We start from the raw sequence: 22,217 nt of genomic DNA, 5'->3' as shown, positions 1-22,217 counted from the left end.
TGCAGAGCATGATCTACATTTATTTTGTGAATCCTGAGGTTTGCACCTGGGCCTGGGCACTATCCCTGAACACCTTTTTGTTCAAGGCTAACGCTTTACCACTTGAGTCACAACTCCACTTTCAACTTTTCCTGTGATTAATTGGAGATAATGGTCTTAAAGACTTTTCCTGCCTGGGCTGGCCTCAAAGAACAATCTTTAGATCTCAGCCTCCCAAATAGCTAGGTTACAAGTGTAAGCCACTAGTGCCTGGCTTTGAATCTACTTTTATATGTTTGTCAGCTATGGGAAAACCAGAATATTATTAATATATTACACATAAATTGTTATTTATATATTGTATGTATATATAAATAATATAGGATTACTATGGATTTATATATTAATAAATAAGGAAACAGACCCAGTGAAATTAAAATTCTTCATCCAAATCTCATGTATAGACAGTTTCAGGGCTTGCTATTATTTAACTTGGTGTTAACTTTACATAATTTGAAAGGGCCCTGGCTGATATGATGACTTTTCATTGTATGTTCTAGATTATGACAAACTATTTTTCCTTTGCATTATCTAATTTGACAGATTGGATACACTTCAAATTGCTATTACAAGATGGGTATCATATTAATCCTGAAATACTGAGTGAGAAATGAGAACTGAAAAGAAGAACTGTCTGCCAGAACCTATAATTCAGATGTGGAACTTGAGAAAGTGGGGTCTACTAGAATGAGAGTGTAAAAAACAAAGCAGCATTTCATGAGCTCACATTTACAATCATCCTGAGCTACAGTATTCTTAAAGAGGCTAACAATAACAGAATAGCCATCAGCTCAGCAATGGGTATTTAACAACACCTCATTCTGAAAAGGATCCACAGACAACAATACAACACAAGCAGGTCATCTCTTCTCCTGACCCTCAGTCTTTACCTTTGTGAAATGGATTCTTCTGCTTTGTCCATCCCTGGGGTCACTGTGAGGACCAGGAAATGCACAAAATAATCTGACACATACAGGGTCACAATTGCCACCAACCATTATTTCTTTTTTTTAATTTTATTTTATTGTAAAGATTCTGTTCAGCGGGGTTACAGTTACATGAGTAAGGCAATGAGTACGTTTCTTGTCAAGCATTGTTAGCCCTTCCCTTGTTGTTCTCCCACTATCCCTTCCCTCCTCCACCTTCCTCCTCTCCCCTCACCCCTGTAGGAAGATGTACTGTTCATTTCCATTTCATGTCTTGTGGGTACCATTGTTACAATGGGGCATCCTGTGTCCTTGTTTCAGCGTTTCTTCTACTTTAGTGTTACAGACATGATTCTAAAGAAAATTAAGCATGTTAAATTAGTTCTACACCCGTAAACCAAAAGCAGTATCATTTTAATCTAGACTATAAGTTTAACTTGCGTAAACACTGGGGAAATTTCTCTGAAAATAGCATCAGATGTTTGTTGTGTCCCTATGAGTTCAAAGAACTTCCATTCACTATTGCCCAGTTCTGTCCAGCTGGCACTGTGGAGGTGGAATAAAGATTGCTCAAGATGTACATGCATATCACCAAGAGAGGTAAGAAAGAGTTTATGGGCAGACACAAAACCTCCAGAATTTTCTCCATCCTCTACTTTTAATAAATAAGACAGTATATGTTAACCTGGGGACAGTTTTGGTGGCAGATCAAAGGGACACAAAAGAGCAGGTACTCACCCTATCTTTGGAAAGGATAACTTGGTAATGGCAAACATTCAGAATCTCATGTCTACTTAACTACAAAAGTAAACACACAAACCAGCAGTTTTCAGCTGGCATCAGGTTTTCTCCACACACACCATTCAATCATCCTTCCTGTACCCAGTTAGAGGTCCTATGAAGGAGCTTTAGGGTCTTTATCCGTTATTATAACACTAGCACAAGTCTTGCTTACCCACAGGGACATATATGCAGAAGGTAATATTCCTGGCTGCGTTTATGAAGACAGAAATGAGGATAGAAAGATACAAGTTTAGGCAGGCTAAACTATAGTCCAAACTGAAGGATTAGAAAAGGATATACAGGCAGTGCCTAGCACATGTTGTCATTGCTTCCAGGAGTTCAACAGTAGCAGATCAGGAAGCTCATCCTGTTCCTACTTTCCTGACAAAAACAACTATCATTGGTTATATCATGGCTTATCTATGATATAGGGTAAGGATAAGAAATTCTAGATAAATCGAGAAATGGGTCTGTAAGCATGATCACCCAGGCAGAGCTCTTCATTTTGTCTGACTGAGACTACAGAGAGTAAAGAGAAGAAAGTTGTCAAAATTCTCAGGGAAATCATAGCAGGCACAACCTGAACATTGCCTTTCTGTATTGAACCATTTTGGAAAACTCACTGCTCTGCTCTGACTTTCTGTTGTTTGTCTCCTGCTGTACAGATGCCTCTAAGAAGTCCCACATTGCCCCCAAATACAATCAACATAAATGAAACTCTTTTCGATTTTTATGGACTTTCAAACTTTTTTTCAGATCCCTTTTTAAAGATAAATACTGGTGGTCTTTAAGTTATACCATAGTTACACCCCAATCTATTCATCACAGGTTGAAGATGCCATAATTAGAAAATGCATATGATATACCTAACCCTCTCAACACCCTAGTTCAGCGGTACTGCAGCCCAGCATCATGAAAGAGGAGCAGACTGTACATTGAAAGCTCTAACTTTCATATTCGAAGTACTGTTTCTATTGAATGTGGGTATTGCTTTTATACACGGTGAAGCTGAAAAAAATCATTAAAACTCACTATTATTAACTTGGGGACTATCTGTATATCTGTGAACACTTATAATGAGATTACTTTTGTGAGAAGCTTAATGGTGAACATTATGCATCACAATTTTCACATGAGCAAGACCAATTTAATCATTTATCATCACTCATCCCTCCTTCTGAAATCTTTCCTTAGTTTTAATCAGATGTTAATCCCTAGATCAGTATCTGAACATATTGGTTTTAATTCAAGTTCTTCTCACTCAAGATTCCAAAGCTCATTTCTTCCTCTTACTTAGATACAGGTACAACACATGTACATACATGTAACTGACATCCTATCAAAGAACATTTTTCTATATTTGGATTTGGTGTACTTGTATTTATTATATTATTTTACTTGAAATTCTGTGTGTGTGTGTCTTTCTAGCTAGTAGACACATATTTCTGAAGGAAGGAAACAATTCCTTTTAGTCCCTAGATAAGGCCTAATGCATTGTTCATACTGTCTCCCCAAACATATGAGCAAGAATGACAGTATATAGAATAAAAGCAAAAAGAGGAGTTTGTCCTTTGAATATTTGCTTTTATAAACAAAACCTATGATTCAGGCAGACTAGACCGAAAGGAAAAATGTTTAGCAATATAGTTCATGTGAATATACCTTTAGTAATTTTCAAATTTACATTATTTTATACCTCTTCCCTGACCTGAAAATGGATTTTAGAGAAGAATTTCCTTGCCAGGTAGAGGTCCACTTGAGGCACTATATGTAATAGTCATTGAGAAGAAGGGGAAAAAAATCCAGAGTTGCAGCTCTACTGCTGCTTTTTTGGTAGTTAATTGAAGGTAAAGGTCTGACAGGCTTTCCTGCTCTAGCTGGCTTCAAAGTGGGATCCTTAGATCTCAGCCTCCTGAATAGCTAGGATTATAGCCAGGTACCTGGCTAGATAATTATTTCTATTTTTGTATGTATTTTATTGTAAAAATACTGTACAGATGAGTTATAGTTACATGAGTAGGGTAATGAGTACATTTCCTATCAAGCACTGTTACCCCTCATTTGCTTTTCCCCTAACATCCCTTCCTTCCTCACCTCCCCAACTTCTCCCTCCCCACCACCAGAAGTTGTGAAGTTTGTTTTCAACATAGTATCTTGTACATCTCGTTGTTACAATAGGTCATCCTGTATCCTTATTTCAGCATTTTGTTATTTCCCTTCCCCTTCCCAAATTAGAAAAATGTATATACAAGATGCAAGGCACCAGAATCAAATACAGTGAAAAAGGATTATACCATGGGGGAAGAACATACAAAGAAACAAAAAAATCACATGGTACATTATAAGTACATTAAAAACAACAGCAAGAAAAATAAAACCATTTGTGTTTCTATCTTGGGGTTCACTTCTCTTAGCATCATCTTATATTGTCATATGTACATAGCTTTTGAGCTTTTCTGCTTGTCCTAGACATAGACTAGTTATTGCAAATAAGGGAAATCATGGGACCTATGTTTCTTTGGGCCTGGCTTACTTCACTTAATATAATTTTTTCCAAGTCTTTCTAATTCCTAACAAATGGGGCAATGCCATTCTTTCTGATGAAGGTATAGAATTCCATTTTGTGTGTGTGTGTGGGGGGGGGGGGGCGCGCGCGCGCGTATGTATGTGTATCACATTTTCTTAATCCATTCATCTACTGAGGGGCATCTGGGTTGGTTCCATATCTTAGTTATGGTGAATAAGGCTGCATAGTTGTGCTGGTAGCTTTGTATAGTCTTGTTTGTGATCATTTGGGTCAATGCTCAAAAGTGGGATTGCTGCTCTATGTGGAGTCTTTTGAGGAACCTCCATATTGCTTTCCAAAGTGGTTGAACAAGTTTACACTCTACCAACAATGAAGTAGGATTCCCTTCTGTCCACATCGCCTCTAGCATCTGTTGTTATTCGATTTCTTGATTATAGCTATTCTAACTGGGGTGAGGTGGAATCTCACAGTTGTCTTGCTTTGCATTTCTTTTATGACTAGAGAAGTTGGGTATTTCTTCATATGTCTATTGACCATTCTTATTTCCTCTTCAGAGAAGTTTCTCTTTAAGTCTTTAGCCCACTTATCAGGAGGTTGTTTCTTTGAGGAGGAGCTTTAAGTTTTTTGATTTCTAAGTCCTTTGTCCTTGTATGGCTAATAAAGATCTTCTCCCAGTCCATGGGCTTTCTATTGATCTTGGTAGCAATGTCCTTTGTCATGCAGAAGCTCTACAGTTTCATGCAATCTCATTTGTCCAATATTTCTTTGATTTGTTATGCTTCTCAGTCTTTATTAAGAAAATTTCAGCCTGTGCCAAGGAGCCCTAGAGTTTCTCCTATTCCTTCTTGTAATGTTTTCAGGGTGTCTGCTTTGACTTCGAAGTCTTTGAGCCACTAGGAGTTGATTCTGGTGCTGGGTGATAAATAAGGATCTAATTTTAGTTTTCTACAGGTGTTTAACTAATTTTGCCAGCATCATTTACTGAAGAGGCTGTCTTTCTTCCATTCTATTTTTTTAGCTCCCTTATCTAAGATTAGGTGGCTATAGGTCTGTGGGTTCATTTCTGCATCTTCAGTTCCATTCCATTGGTCCTCAGGTCTGTTCTCGTGCCAGTACCAAGCTGTTTTGACTATGGCTTTATAGTAGAGTTTGAAGTTTGGTATTGATGTTCCTCTAGCACTGTTCTTTCTGCTAAGGATTGTTTTTCCATATGAATTTTTGGGTTGCTTCTTCTATTTCATTGAAGAATGAGATTGTAATATTGATGGGTATCACATTGAATTTGTAGATAGCCTTTGGCGGTATTGCCATTTTCACGATGTTAATCCTCCCAATAAAAGAGTATGGAGGTTTTTCCACTTATGAAGTTCTGCTTTGATTTCCTTTTTCAGTCTTTTAAAGTTTCCATCATAGAGTGCCTTCACTTCTTTAGTTAACTCTTAGGTATTTTATTTTTTGTGGGGCTATTACAAAAGGAGTTGCTCTCCTGATTTCAGTCACTCTCCTCATTGTTGGCATACAGAAAAGCCATTGATTTTTGAGGGTTAATTTTATATCCTGCTACTTTGCCAAAGTTTCAGATCAGTTCAAGTAATTTGGGAGTGGAGTCCATGGGGTTCTTTAACTACAAGATCATGTCATCTGCAAAGAGGGAGAGTTTTACTTCATCTTTCCTTATTTGGATCCCCTTTATGTTTGCATCTTGTCTTATTGCTGTAAGTAGGCATTCTAATACTAAACTGAAAAGGAGTGGAGAGAGTGGACATCCTTGTCTCATTCCTGAGTTAAGAGGAAATGGAATTAGCTTTCCACCATTAAGTATAATGCTGGCTGTAAGTTTGTCATACACAGCCTTTATTATATTAATTAATTTTACTATTATTTGAAGTGACCACTTTCCATTTTCCTAGAAAAATTCAACATTTATTAAGTAATTTTGAGATATTATTTCATTATTTTTCAGTATCTATTATTTCATTTCTTTACCATACCATATCACATCATTCAAAAGTAATTATTTGCTGATGTTTAATATAAAATATTTGTATTCCATGCCCTTATGAAAGTAAAACTTGTAACAACATTTGAAACAAAATATTCATAGTTTTTCTGAAAGAAATAATTTTCGCTACCTCCTACATTTGTAAATATTATACACTTCATTTTTGGAGTGAAGCTTTAGATTCAAGTTTTCATTACTGAAGTAAGTGATTACATCCGTGAGCAGAGGCTGTTCTGGTAATCTTTATTTACTTTTTTATTGAGATCTCTTTCTTTTCCCCTTCTGATTTAAATAACAGTTCCTGACAGACAGGCACCACAGAATCTGTGAAGGATCTGCAAATACTCTGCCCTGAATATCAATTGTGGTGTGACTAGGCATAGTCACCTACTCCATGGGGTGCCATATTCAAATGCTATTTAAACTTTGTTCTACTGTTCTGAGCAACTGGTTTGTTTGCAGTCTCAGATTTGTTTTCTGAATCTTCCATTAAAGACTGAACATTTCACTGCATATGCATTGTCTACTTAATGTAAGCATTCACTCCAGGTGATATACTGTCACCAAAAATACAGATGCTCTGTGTCCCCAAAATCCCTTAGCAAATTGAAAATATTCTAAATCAAACTGCACCAAATGCCCTTAACTTACAACACATCCTAGCTGAGGAACACAGTGCAAGGTAAGGAGAGTTGAGTGACTTGCTCTGTGAAGGTAAGATTGACAGGTACAGAGGACCACTTTCCACTTTCTCACACATAACTATGATGCTACTGTGTTACTCAGCATTACACCACTGTGAACAAAATGCCTAGGAGGAGATTGAGCTGGGAATGTGGCTTCGCAGTAGTGTGCTTGGCATACATGATTCCCTGGGTTCAATTACTCACTACCACATAAAGAGAAAAAGCTGGAAGTGGTGCCGTGGCTCAAGTGGTAGAGTACTAGCCTTGAGCAAAAAGCTCAGGGACACTGCCCAGGCCCTGAGTTCAAGCCCCAGGCTGGCAAAAACAAAACAAAACAAAACAACCTGGGAGGGCAACTTCAGTGGAGGAAGGGTTTTATGGCTCATGTTTTAGTCATTAGTCTTTAGCTTTATTAATTCAGAGCCCATACAGGTGATGGAGCATGTGCCAAAGGCTACTCACTTCATTGCAGAGAGAGGAAGGCTCCAGGAACTAGGAACCAGGTCTAACATATACTGTGTGACCTCATTTCTCTAGCTAGGTTCCACATCCTGAACCTCCTATCTTCTTCCAAAACAATGTTACCAGTTAGGCACTAAACATTTAATACCTGAACCAGTGGGGAAGTGCATTACATAATCAAAGTATAACACCTATAAGTGTTTACCAGGACTGTTGGGGAATATACTCAGCTGTGCCTGAGACAACTGTTGGAAGGAAGATGCACTCTGACTCACTCGGTGCCTCTGAGGTTTGCCCCCAGCTGTAAAAGCCTGACCATAAACACTAAAAAGATTCTTTGAAATTATTGGTTGGATTCCAGAATTATACAGGGTTTCAAAAATGAATTTGACTCACACATCTTTCCACCCACAAAATGATGTTAAAATGTGTCAACACTGAAATTATACTTGCAATGATAAAGCTGCCTTTGGCACTTAATAATTCAACACTTCAAATGACTGCACAGAGACTGTATATTTGAACTATGTAACCCTGGCAATAATATTCTTAATCATGATATCTGTACGCTGAGGCACATTTCCAAGGTCAAGACTTGGGCCAGACTGATACCAGAATTTAGGTCATACAACAAAAGCTGGAGAAAATTGCCAAATCCTTAATGGACTTCTGTTATTATGTGTGGCCTAGAAGCAATGATAGCCCTATAATTATGCGGCCCAGAAAGAACTGGTCATAAGTAATAAATCTTTCCATTCTGGTAAAATAGATCAACAGCCTTTGGGAGGAAGTGGAAGGAAATAACATTCTCAAGGCCACTTTAGCCAGCTTTCAGAAGGATTTTTTCTATTCCCAGAGAATCCTCTTAAAACCAAACTGCCCTGCATTTTAGGTCTCTAAAATGCTATAGGTCAAAGGATACCATTGTAAATATTATATACCGTTATAATTCAGTTTAGAGTGGAAGAATGGGTTCCAGATCTGTATTGTACAACATGGTGACCATCGCGAATAACCATGTACTATCTTCTTGAAAACTGCCAAGAACAGATTTTATTAACTATAGGAGGTAACATGTTAATCATCTTGATGTAGCCATGCTGCAATGCATTCCTGAATTCTAAATTGAATTCCAAAACATGTTGTACAAGATAAAAGGAAGCTCTCCTATCCCCCAACAAAACATCTGCCATTATAATCAGGACTTGTCCCCATGTGGCCATCATAACAAACTTCAGTTCATTAGAAAAGGGTACTCACATCCGATTGCCCGTGTCCTACATTTCAGAATACCAAACATGGTCCTAACCTATAGGACACCATATGTAGTTCCTTATGCATTCAACCATGTACAGTGCTTCTTATCAATAGCTCAGATAGTTGTTCATATTTTCTGGGCATTGGTAAGTTAGTCACTCTATCCTATTCTAGGGAAAGGATGGTTGATGTTTTCTGAAGTTACTCCTCTATCAGTGAGCAAATATCCACTCTCAGTGTGACTTCTCTTTGTGGATGACAATAAATCTTACATGAGAGCCAATTCCTGCTTTTCAATGCTTGACTAATCATGCCTTCCTATAATGGGAAAAGTATTAAAGATGTTTCATTCTCAATAGTCTATGGCATCTAATTTCTCACCACTGAATGTGCAGAAAAATAGATATAGCCTAGAATAAGAGTTAGTGCTTAGCTGTCACACATACCCTGTCACACATACTTGCTATGCTACAAGTATGTTATGTGCATATGTGCATTTTTTCATTACAGAGATATGTATCTATACTCCACATGGATGTATATGTATATATTTGCATATATATATCCATAACAAGGAAGTAATCTAGATTAAGGAAATTATCCAAAATTCCAAATGTCTCCTTTTTCTAAGCTAAGCTTAGAATTATGAGTACAGTTTTATTAGGAGTTATAATGTAGGTTTTAATCATTGATGTAGGTTTCTGACTACTAGGTAGGAAAAATGGCATTAAGTTGAACCTGCCATGTAAGGTGTTGTCATGGGCTGAATTGTGACCCCCCCCGGTCCCCCTCCCCAACAAAACAAAAAGCTTGTATGTACATCTTTACTTTCAGTACCTAAGAATGTGATTGTGGTGGGAGACAAGTACAATTTAGTTAAAATGAGGCCACAAAGGTGGGCCATGGCCCATGTTTTATGTCACTATAAGAAGAAAAGTGGAGACAGACATACAAGAAGGCAATATGAATATAAAGACATCATCTATAAGCCAATGTTCCCAATGCTCTGATCTCAGACTTCCAGCCTCCACAACTAGAAGGCAAAATTCCTGTATTCAAGCCTCCCAACTTGTTCCCACTCTGAGGCATCCTAGCGAACTAATAGAGTCACTTGCTCAACAAACCTAAATTCAAGGGCTTACTATGCGCTAAGTACAAACTAGGTTCTGGAGGTAGATCCGTGATATGTTTACTACCTTCATAGAACTTAGAGGAGAATACACAAAGCAAACACTTCCACAGTGTTGGTGATTTATATTCCTTGGGAAGAAAGAGTATAAATAGGTACTGTAGTAATATGAAGGAATTTGTTTTTATTTTATTTTATTTTTCTGACAAACTCAGGACCCTCACTTGTTAGGTAAGTACTCTATGACTTGAGCCCTGCTGCCCGTCCTTTTCACTTTCATATTATTACTTGAAGGAAGGCCCTTCTAGAGGAGCCTTGAACAATAGGAAAAACGCCTATATGAAGAAAATAGAAAGAAAAATCTAGATAAAAGGAAGTGTTATTAATACTTCTGGCACTCTTGAGGTTGTCCAGGAAGCTTATCCCTAATTAGCATGGATAAAAGTTACAGAGATGAGTTGTAAAATCTTGTCTTGCTTCATGGCCTGCTCCCTTAGAGATTCACAGTACATCATATGTTGGTTCATTATGGTGCCAGGAGGAGGATGTGAGTGCACTGCAGTCATATTGCCATGAACTAGTGGCAATCCAGACAACTGGATACTAATCACTTATTTATTGTAAATTACCTATTTGACACTGTGTTGAATGGATTGTTGAATATATGACTCAATGACACCATCCATGCTTGATTCTGACGAGGTAAGGACACCTACTCATTATTTCGAATTGTTTGATTCCCCACACTGCCAATGTGCTATTATTCAGTGCAAACATTTCTCCCAGGGTATGTGCATTGTATATAACCAGCTGGAATCAGCTGTAGAATCAGCTTCAGTAGTAACATGCTCATGTAGAAAAGTCAGTAGAGTTGATGGATAACCTCAAGTCTGGCTCTCATAGGCTCAGTTCACACACACACACACACACACACACACACACACACACACACACACATTTGCATAGCACTTGATATAGGTGAATGCTGCTCATTGATCTGGATTTAGAATTTATCGAAATTATTTACATTATAATAAAAGACATTGTTTTACTAGATAGTTTCCTAATAGGTGGTAAGGTATTCATAGCAATGAGAATGTATCAAGATCAATGAGCTGAAGACACATGAGTCTTATGAAAAAAAATTATCTAGGACTTATATGCCAAAGGTGATATTGCAAAGTAATTCACAAATACAACTTCATTTTAAACTTCATTTAAATTAACATTTGTTTGTAGACAAGAGAGAGCCCACTCCATTGTCTCAGCTCAGAGTGAGACCTAAGGACTTTTGATAGTGTTCCCTGGTGATTTAATCAAAAGACAAGTGAAGGCTAGGAAATAAAATACAAAACGCTTCCTCAGAAAGGAAGTGCAGAAATGAGAAGGAAGGGAGGGTAAACAGCAGAAAACAGAGACATGGAACAACAGTGTCATTGAAGACAAATTAACCAAAAGAAGCAAATACATGGCAGGGGCCTCATCTAAGATTTCCACAGATGATCAATGCATCTTAGAACTCTGCACTTCAAAAGATTCAGAAATTTATCCCATTGGAAAAAAGAATCAAAATTCTGTTGATCTTTTTCATCTTTAGCAACATAATTGCTAATTCACTTCCTTGTTTTAAATTCATGATTTCCTTGCCTGATTTTCAAGATGAAAGCCAGTACATAGAGGTCAGCTATCAGGAGTGATTCTTGAGCTTTGCTCAACTCCATGCCCTGGCCCAAGATGACATGTATTCATGTTGAGAAAGTGGAACAAAGGCCAACAGGGTAGAAGCATCGCAAGGCTTACTTTCTTTTAGGCTTTTTATCCAAGCTTAATTCTCCATGGACCCGTGGCCTGAATCAATTCCTTGAGACCTCTCACTGTTCAGGTGAAGTCATGGACTTCCACTAGGCATGAGAGACAAGGTAAGATTATAAGCTGGACCATTTTTCCTTAGAGCTTCATAGGACATCTTTCATCTATGAGTAAAGCTAAGGAAATACTCAACAGACCCACAGACCTCAAATTAAGTTGACTCTCCATGAGAGTGACTAAAGAGATAGATGACCTTCTGCATTTGTAGCTCTTTACAGCTTATCACTAAGTAACATATGAAGGAGTTTATGAAAGCCAAATATCAGCCTTTGAGGACAAAATTACACCCCAGAATTGTGCTTAAGTAACTAAAGGCAACATTGAGATGATGTTTATATTTAAATAGTTCACATTAATATCATAACAAGATCATCTCATAAACTTTTAAATTATAGGGAAGATAGCCTATTTGTGGAAATGAAGTCTATGCAACTTACTAATTTTCCTGACATTCTTTGTCATTCCATTAGTGATACTTTTGTGATTATAATAATTATCTAAGCATCACCAATTCTAATCCTATAATATTCAAACTTTATTTCAGCAACTAGCTTACTCTTCTAGGAATATTCAATGTTATAATACTGAATCTTGACAGGATAAGCAGTAGGAAATACCTTTAAGGGAAATATATACTTTAAAGGAAATTATACTAAATATTATAAACAATTTATAAGTAGGAGAAAGATAAATACTTCTCCTTGTTTTGTAATAAAAGAGGTTGTCAAACTCATAATTCATAAATCTAAGCAATAATTTATGCAAGAAAATAATAAAGCAAAGCAAAACTTTCTAAAGTCATCTACATGATTTCTTTTTAAAAGAGACTAGTCCTGGGTATTAGAGTCTTTTTGAAATTCCCCACATACCATCTTTATTCTCAAACTCTGCTAGACTATTCCAGGGTTTTTCTTCAGTGCACTATGGCCCCCAAATTTCCTTAAACACTCTATGAGTGTTTAAAAGCTGCTTTACCTGGGACTATGAATTCAATATAATCAGTAGGAAAGCTTGGCATGTCTGAGCCATTTTGTATGTGTGTATTTGTTCTAAGCCATTCTCTTTGCTGTCCCTTTAAAATTGCCTTAGGGGGCTGGGAAGGTGACTCAGTGGTAGAGCGCTTGCCTTGCATGCATGATGCCCTGGGTTCAATTCCTCAGCACCACATAAGCAGAAAAAAAAAAAACCGGAAGTGGCGCTGTAGCTCAAGTGGTAGAGTGCTAGCCTTGAGCTGAAGAGCTGAGGGACAGCGCCCAGGCCCAGAGCTCAGGCCCCACAACCAGACCAAAAAAAAAAAATTTGCCTTAGAACCTAGGAAGAACATTATTGAACACAGATCTGAGATCTGAGGATCGCAGTTCAAAACCAGCCTGGGCAGGAAAGTCCATGAGACTCTTATCTCCAATAAACCACCAGAAAACCAGAAGTGGTGCTGTGGCTCAAGTGGTAAAGTGCTAGCCTTGAGCTGAAGAACTGAGGGTCAGTAACCAGGCCCAGAGTTCAAGCCCCATGACATACAAAAAGAGAGGGGGGGAGGGGGAGAGAGAGTATACCTGGCTTTTATTATTCCATTTTGGCCAGAGTTAGAAATTGGAAAAGTGATGTAAACACTTTGGAATGAGTATTTATACAGTTACAAACAATATATGTAGTAACATATTTTATAGATAAATCAGATTTTATATTTTTAATCACTGCCATATTTCTAATAAAAATTGCCTTCTGCACTATTCCCCTTTTCTTTGAAGAATAGAAGGGAAAAACGAGATCAGATACCCTGTGAAATCAAGACATGGTTTAAGACTGAATGATTACTCAGTATGACAGTCTAAACATAGCCTCAATATAAGGAATGAAATGACTAAAGCAGAAAAGAAATCAAGTGGTGTGAATGATAGTTAAAAGTTATTGATAAAAAAATTTTGCTTAATATAAACATTTTATAATTTTCTTTAGATGAAGAATAACTTTAGCAAATCCTCTATTAAAGCCAATGCAGCTTTCCTGAGTGATCTGTGATTTGCTCATGATTTAGAAGGATGTAGAAAAAATGTAACATAAGGATTCTAAAACACATGCTTCTATTTATGTGATGCTTAATTATATATGTCATTCTGAATCATGAGATTCTCAGCTATGTGGTTCAACATTATTTCTCAGTGTGTCTATGAGGGTCTTCTGGTTAAGATCAACATTTCAATTGTTAGACTGTGTGAAGCATAGAGTACAGCCCTTTTAGAAAGGCAACATTCCAACATACTGAAGACTTTAGTAAAGCCAAATGCCAAGGAAATCTTTATTAGCTGCCTGCCTGACTGCTTGAGCTGAGACAGTGTGTCTTCTCCTACCCTCAAAGCTCCAGATTCTCAAGCCTTCAAAAGAGGACCAGGATCTATGCTATCAGACGTACAGTTGTCAAGCCTTGAGTCTGGATTTATGAGTCTCTATTCTGAAGACAAAAAAATGAGCCTTCATCACAGTTGGATCATAAATTATTCTTATCCTGTATTTCAATAGGTACATAGATACATAGATACAAATGAACATACAATGGAGTGGCATCTGATAAATCTTCTGATGAACCTATTTCAAACTGAAGGTATTAGAAGTCAATACTGTATTCACAGTATGCTGTAGGGTACTGGTGGGCTAGCTCCATGATCACGTGACTGATTGGGAATTATAACTCACTCTCACTGTATTGTGACGAGAACAACTACACAATGGATTTCTACCGAATGTGTATCTTTTTCACACCGCCATAAAATAGAAAAGTTGTGAACCATCATGAATCAAGAGCATCTATCTGTCCCTATGTATATAGGTAGATATATACAAGACAAATGATAGCCATCTGCATTCCTAGAGACCTCCTGCTGATTCTTTTTCTCTGCTGAACACTGCTAGAAATAAAAGTTAACATTAAAATTTTTTCAGAGGAATGAAACCTCAATAGGGTGAAGTTAGTAAAAACCATAAAGAGAAAACAAAATTTTATAACACTTTGGTCTCTATATCACTACTTGGACACACACACATGCACATGTATATATATGTATGTATGTACATGTATGAGATGATCTAGGGTCATTAATTTGGGGAGAAGCAGAAAAGCCACAGTAAAGCAACCTCTTCTCTGCAGATCAACTGGGGCCTTTTATCTCATAATCTCTGTCTTTTGTGGCACCCTATGAAGTTAAGAAGTAATATTTGAACTTGTGTTGTCAATGCTCACAGAAGTCACAAACTGTATAGACCATGTTAATGGCAATTTGCCTTGTGAAAGTTAAAATGTGATTGTGACCTTAACTAAGTATCATTATTTCACAATTCTGTGAAATTTGTGAAATTTATGTAATCACCTAATCTCAATTAAAGAAAAAAGTGAGAGAAGGGATGGATTAGGAGAGATTGGTGACAATGTTGTCAGACACTTTGAATTCATATACTGTTTTGTAGAATGGGAACTTCTTTGTACAACTATTTAAAGATAATAAAAAAACAAAAAGTAATATTTGACGTTTACAAAATTTTCTGTTATGAGGCTGATACACAGGAACAGATGATTTTGTTGGTATAGACAGCCATTTATTCCTTTAGTAAATATCTATAAAATGCCTAACCACTGAAGCTATATACAGACTCTATCAAACAAGATAAGTTGATGAAAGAGTTAAAAACTAGTATGGGTTAAATAAAATAAAATATTAAAATAAGAAGGTAAAATAAATGGCTTTGAAAACAAGGCCTGCTATTCATGCTTATGAAATGATAAGGAGAAAAAGTAGAAAGAAATAAACATGTTACTAAAGTAAATTTTTCTATTTATAGTTAAATTGAGAAATAAATTTTAAATGGAATGGTTCTCAGACTTTTGGATCTTTGTAGAAATAACTACTAGAATACAATTATTTATCTGCTTGTTAAAGTATACTTACTAGAGGATTTCACTGACCACACTTGTTTAGGAAAAATTTTGTGTCAGTGTAGAAGAAAGTTGTGGCCCATCCCTGGGGGGAATAGTAGATGTGAGGCCATTCAAACCCCAAGATCAAAGGAGATGTTTCTCCCTTTCTCTTCATGACATCATGGAAAGAAATTATGATTTTCCTCCTAGAATAAAGATGGAAAGGAGATAAAGCAGAAAGAGGACAGGTCAGGAAGAGGCTGGATAATTTGAGGGAACAGGGAGGCTCGCTACTTTCACAGTAATGCCTGCTCATTAGTGGATGCAGCTCCTTTTATTTTTGCGTTGATATGTCTTTTTTGCCTACATGAAATCTTCAAGGAAGTCTACATTGCTCACAAATGCTTTATATAAATGAATTATTTCAGTCAGTTTGAATCTCATATTTGGATCTAGTTACTACAGCCCAGAGTGGCAATATATAGAACAAAAATCCCAGAAGGCCAAAGGCTGTGAAAAGTATATAGAATTCAACAGGGAAGATTGTTGGATTTCTACACACTGAATCTCTAGGGGGTAATAAAATTCCTATTAAAATATTTTCCATGAATTTGGATATGAAATAAATGTGATCTGAAAGAAATGTGTAAAATAGTTGTATGATTTCTATTGAGAGACTTACAATACATTTATATTCAACTCTTATGAATATCAAAATAATTTATTAATTGCTAATAATTTATTATTAATAAAATTTGGATATAATTAATTGTATTTGGATTTCATTTTCATAACAATAAAACTGAGAAAACATATGGTCACAAAGTAAATAAAATTTGAAAAAGAATACGGTATAATAAAAGGTAAAATCCTTGATCAACTCACTAAGATCTAACCCAATACACCTTCCAAATGGAAAGGTAAGAAAGCAGTTGCATGGAAAAACAATTAGCAACTTCTGAAAGACTATCAAGTAGAGATCTTATAATAAAAGCTACATCTGGCAAACACAAGACCAGAGTTTTAGATCTACCCTTCTCTGGAAAACTTTTAGAATTTATTACCAGATCAGTGACTTGAGAAAAACATTAAGAAATAAAACTGGATCCTAATAGTTTCTAAAAATAGGATTTAGAAGGGAGAATCTAGAAAAAATTATGTTAGTATTCTGGAAATCATCTCTTCATGTATTAGTGTTCACAAAGAAAAAATGAAGTCATTGAATAGAGATACACTTACTCCATACATGCAAAGAGTATGCCCTTTGGCTGGAAAATAATTTTTTCCTCTTCCTCCCAGAGTTGTTTCCCAGAACCTTCACCCTCTTCAAAACTGAAATAGCTGGAACACAGGAGATCCCTGTTCCTCTGATGACTGACTAGCCATGATTTCAGAGGGGATGAGTCTGTTGTCATGGTTTAGACACAGTTTTTGAAGACAGACCATACACAGATCAACCCAGGCTCTACTCAGAGGGACTTAGTTTGGTCTGATGACACTCTTATTTGACCATTGAAGAATGTTTGTCTTCCTCAAAGGTATCTATTTGTCTTGCATCCCAGTGTACGTTGACCACACTGTTTTACAGTGTACCATCTGCCCCAGGTATGTCTGCCATAACTCTTAAAAACTCCCTCCTCCCCACAAAGGATCATTTTGCTCTAGTGTGGTCTGAAGCCTCTAAAGACATTCTAGCCAGCCTATTAACCCCACTGCACTCAAAGTCCAGAATTATCTCCTAATTGATTAGCTGAGTTGCAGACCAGCTAGTTTCTGGACAGGTATTGGATATACTTCATTTTGCAGAAACTTACTATTAGGCCCACTTTGCCTATACTATCCCATATCCTGCTTCTTTCTTATTTGAATAATGTGTTAGTTTTTATTGGGGGATGATTTTCAATACATTTATAGTGCTCTAACTGAACTTGAATTTATTGTGTGTTTTTTATTGTAAAAATAGTGTACAGAGGAGTTAATGTTACATAAGTAAGGTAATGAGTACATTTCCTATTGAGTGTTGTTACCTGCTTCTTTGTTTATCCCTACCATGCCTTGCCTCCTCATCTCCCCAACTTTTCCCTCCCCCCCAAATTGTAAAGTTCGTTTTCAACATAGTGTCTTGTAGATCTCATTGTTACAATGGGTCAACCTGTATCCTTATTTCAGCATTTTGTTATTTCCCTTCCCCTCCCTAAATTAGAAAAATGTATATACAAGATGCTGGGCACCGACACGAAATAAGGTGAAAACAGGGGTTATACCAGAGGGGAAGCATGGGCAAAAGAAACAAAAAAAATCACATAGTATATTTTAAAGACGTAGAAAACAAAAGCAAGAAAAAAAAATAAACAGTTGTGTCCCTATCTTGGGGTTCATTTCATTTAACATCATCTTATATGGTCATCTGTACATAGCTTTTGAGCTTTTCTGCTTGTCCTAGATATATACTAGTTATTGCAGATAAGGGAAACCAGGGGACTTATGTTTCTTTGGGCCTGGCTTACTTCACTTAATATAATTTTTCCATGTCTTTCTAATTCCTAACAAATGGGGCAGCGTCATTCTTTCTGATGGAGGCATAGAATTCCAGTGTGTGTGTGTGTGTGTGTGTGTGTGTGTGTGTGTGTGTGTGTGTGTGTGTGTGTGTGTGTGTGTCACATTTTCTTAATCCATTCATCTACTGAGGGGCATCTGGGTTGGTTCCATATCTTAGCTATCGTAAATAATGCTGTGATAAACAGAGTTGTGATGGTAGATTTGTATAGCCCTGTTTGTAATGATTTGGGTCAATGCCCAAAAGTGGGATTGCTGGGTCATAGGGGAGCTGTATGTGGAGTCTTTTGAGGAACTTCCATACTGCTTTCCAAAGTGGTTGAACAAGTTTACATTCCTACCAACAATGCAGTAGTGTTCCCTTTTGGCCACATCCCCTCCAGCATCTGTTTTTATTAGATTTCTTGATTATAGCTATTCTAACTGGGGTGAGGTGGAATCTCAATGTTGTTTTGATTTGCATGGCAAAGAACATAGCTAGCACAATCAATAGAAAGCCCACGGACTAGGAGATCTTCACTAGCCATATGACGACAAGGATCTCATATCTAAATTATACTTAGAACTCAAAAAATTAAATCCCCCAACAACAAATCCTCAAAGAAACAAACACCCCATCAACAAGTGAGCTAATGCTCAACTTCTCTATCAATAAAAGAAATGCAAGCCGAACGCTGGTGGCTCACGCCTGTAATCCTAGCTACTCAGGAGGCTGAGATCTGAGGATCGAGGTTCAAAGCCAGCCCGGGCAGAAGAGACCGTGAGACTCCTATCTCCAATAAACCACCAGAAAACCGGAAGTGGCGCTGTAGCTCAAGTGGTAGAGTGCTCGTCTTGAGCTGAAGAGCTGAGGGACAACGCCCAGGCCCAGAGTTCAAGCCCCACAACCAACAAAAAAAAAAAAAGAAAGAAAGAAATGCAAATCAAAACAGCATTGAACTTGAAATACTTTTAATTGAGATCATCATTTATTATATTTAAATAGAGTACTATAAACAAAGTCGACCAAAATCCTTTAAAAATTTATTATATATTTTTAAAGATCAAAAGCCAATAAATATAGAAGTTGAAGGAGAAGAGAAAAACGTTGACAACAAAGTACCTGAACTTTCCTCTTCCCAAATATCTAACATTTCGCATACACCAGTGTTTTCAGTGTAGCTTATGAAACCATAAAATTCTTGATTTCTCTCCACTAGCTTGAAATAACTCCAACAAAGACTGTACTGGTGAAGTATAAATTCTCTTTGCTTCTTGTGCAGTAAGAAATTGTTTTCTCATCTAATTCAGCTTTTGATTCCTTTTTCTTAATTTTATTTTTTTATTTTGTCTTAATAATATTCTCTTTGCTCCATGGATTCTACCAGAGGACAAATCATCATTACTGTTGCTGTCACATGTACTGGATTCCCCATGAAGACTTCAATATGGAGACTTTGTCTTTATCCTTAAGTGCTCTTGTGAAGTGTTTATTGCTGACAGATCACAGTCATACCCATTTGTTGAATGAAGGTCCTTTCCTTTCAGATCTTCTGATGATAAAAAAGCTATACTTGACTTTTCTTTTGGTTGAAACACACTATTATCTGTATTGAAATGAGAAACTTTTACATATGGATGTAGCCTACTTGGACAATGATCTTCTAAGTCCTTTACATTTACAACTAATTTATGCTCAGATGTGTTAAGAACGCATTCCTATTTATTTTTATACGGAGGTAGCTGTGTGAAGTTCTGTTTGATGTCATTTTCAGTTGCATTTAACATATTAATTTTCTCTTTATATCCTGTCAATTAATTTGAAAGGCATGAAACAGATTCAAAAATAAATAAGCTTTTGCTCAGGTTCCTAGGTTTCTCCATAAAGAATATTCTGCTTCATGATTTTCCATTATTTTCACTGGTGTTTTTCTGGCAAATATATTGCAATTCACATTTTTCTTTTGGCTCAGTCTTTTTCAGGAAATTTGTAGAAAGAGAAGAAAGGGGTCTAAAGTTGTATTTTATTCTTTTCTTTTTGGTATCTCTCTCATATTCCACAAAATCAAAATCTAACTTAGATATAATATCATCAGCAAATTGACACTGGTTATTCTATGCAAAGCTTTTGTGTTGCTCACTTTGAAGGTCAGTTTTGAGATCTTCATATTTCTGTAAGCAATATTCACAGTATCTTTTTTCTGCTCTTTCAACTAAAGTTGAACTGAGGATCAACCATATGTGGCCATCGATTTGGAGTCTTAGTTTAATCTGAGTTTGCTTTTGAATGCAAGATGTAGATCAAATGGACTACAGGGTTTTAGAGTAGCATAGTTTATAAAAGGTGTATTAGGGAAGTGGTGCTGTAGCTCAAGTGGTGCTGTAGCTCAAGTGGTAGAGCTGAAGAGCTGAGGGACAGCGCTCAAGCCCCATGACCAACAAAAACAAAAAAGAAAAGAAAAGAAAGAAAAAAATAGAAAAGGTATACTGGTAAATTCAAGATAAAATGGCCTATATAGTTGGTTCATATCTTCAACCTTTATAAAAGGTTTCTTGAGTTTCCCTCTTGTTTTGTTTGTGTTCCAATAACACTTTTCCCCTCACATCTCTTACAGAAGTACTTGGTTTCTTGAGCAAACACAATCTTGCTTCCTTTGTTCAATGTAGTATCTAATCTCATCAATATGAAGAATTTTTACTCCCTATCACAAGGCATTTGATAATATACTATTTAAAGGATTAAAATCATGATTCTTGATAGCTTTTCCCTGGCTTAAATGCACTGTCTAGAGACTTAAATGAACTTCCATCATGGCTGGGATGAGGTGAAGTAGTTTCTGCAGTATATGCAGATTCTGGACTTGGTACAGGAGAAATTCAACCCAATGTCTATGCATATTTTGCTTCCTTTTTATTTGAAATAAGATAATTGATATCTTTGCTGAGAAATTCTTCACCTAGCTCCCAGATACTTTTATGTCTTTCTGAAGTTTTTCAGATGCAGTAACAGAAGGTAAGTCAAGGTAAAATATTTTTCCCCCAAATGACTTGTATTTGGGTTTTTCTGGTCTGCTTTCAGGTTTCAGACAACTCAAAGATAGTCTGCTCTTTTCATTTTTTACATGGAATCCATCCTGGAAACAGCATCAGCTGTGGATCCTCCTGGCTTCTGGGTTCATAGCATCCCTCTGCCACTTCCATGCTGGGGCCCCAACAGGAGACAGGACCTCCAGTGGTGGAAATGAGACCATGCCCTCAACTGGTCTGCAGCCTCTCCTTCCACAGGTCACTGTTTTCCCGCAGGAGAGGTGTGGCCTGAAATAATTTTAATACGAAAACTATTCTACTTTCAACAACAGTGACAAAAAATTGGAAAATGCTAAGGTTGTAATTTAATCATACATGACAGTGAAAAAGGCCTGTGACGTCATGCCCCCACAATTTTCCTGTGTAGACCAAATTGTATTATAAATGATTAACTAGAAAATAGATTACTAACTCTCGGCAAAATGTCAATATATGATGTATGTTCTGTTAGAAAAAAGACAAAGAATATCATGTTTCCTCTTTGGGGATAGAGTCTTTTTTTAGCATCTATTTTTTAATTAATTTATTTATTTTTATTGTAAAGGTGCTGTACAGAGGGGTTACAGTTACATAAGTAAGGTAATGAGGATATTTCTTTCTCTTTTTTTTTCCAGTCATGGGATTTGAACTCAAGGCCTGGGCACTGTCCCTGAGCTACTTTTGCTCAAGGGTAGCACTCTACCACTTGAGCCACAGCAGCACTTCTGGCTTTTTCTGTGTATGTGGTACCAAAGAATTGAACCGAGGTCTTCATACATGCTAGGCAAGCACTCTACCACTAAGTCACATTCCCAGGTCCATGAATATATTTCTTGTAAAACATTGTTACCCACTCCTTTGCTTTTTTCCCTTTATCCTTTCTCTCCCCCACTCTTCCCTGCATCCCCTCTCCAGTTGTAAAGTTCATTTCCGACACAGTGTCTTGTGAGTATTGTGGTTGCAATGTCCTTCTTTTAGCATTTTGCTATTCCCCTTTGCTTCCCCAGATCAGATATACAAAACACAGAT

General features: G+C 36.9%; 1 pseudogene; it reads right to left on the bottom strand.

Moving 5' to 3' along the window:
- Window positions 1–19,178: 19,178 nt before the first annotated feature.
- LOC122095714 lies at window positions 19,179–21,301 on the bottom strand (annotated as a pseudogene).
- Between the last annotated feature and the right edge of the window lie 916 nt (window positions 21,302–22,217).

This window comes from Dipodomys spectabilis, unplaced genomic scaffold (genome assembly GCF_019054845.1).
Source record: "Dipodomys spectabilis isolate Male_0828 unplaced genomic scaffold, ASM1905484v1 ptg000015l, whole genome shotgun sequence".
NCBI lineage: Eukaryota > Metazoa > Chordata > Mammalia > Rodentia > Heteromyidae > Dipodomys > Dipodomys spectabilis.
The sequence above is the reverse complement of the archived record's forward strand: the minus strand, read 5'-3'. Positions and strand labels throughout refer to the sequence as shown.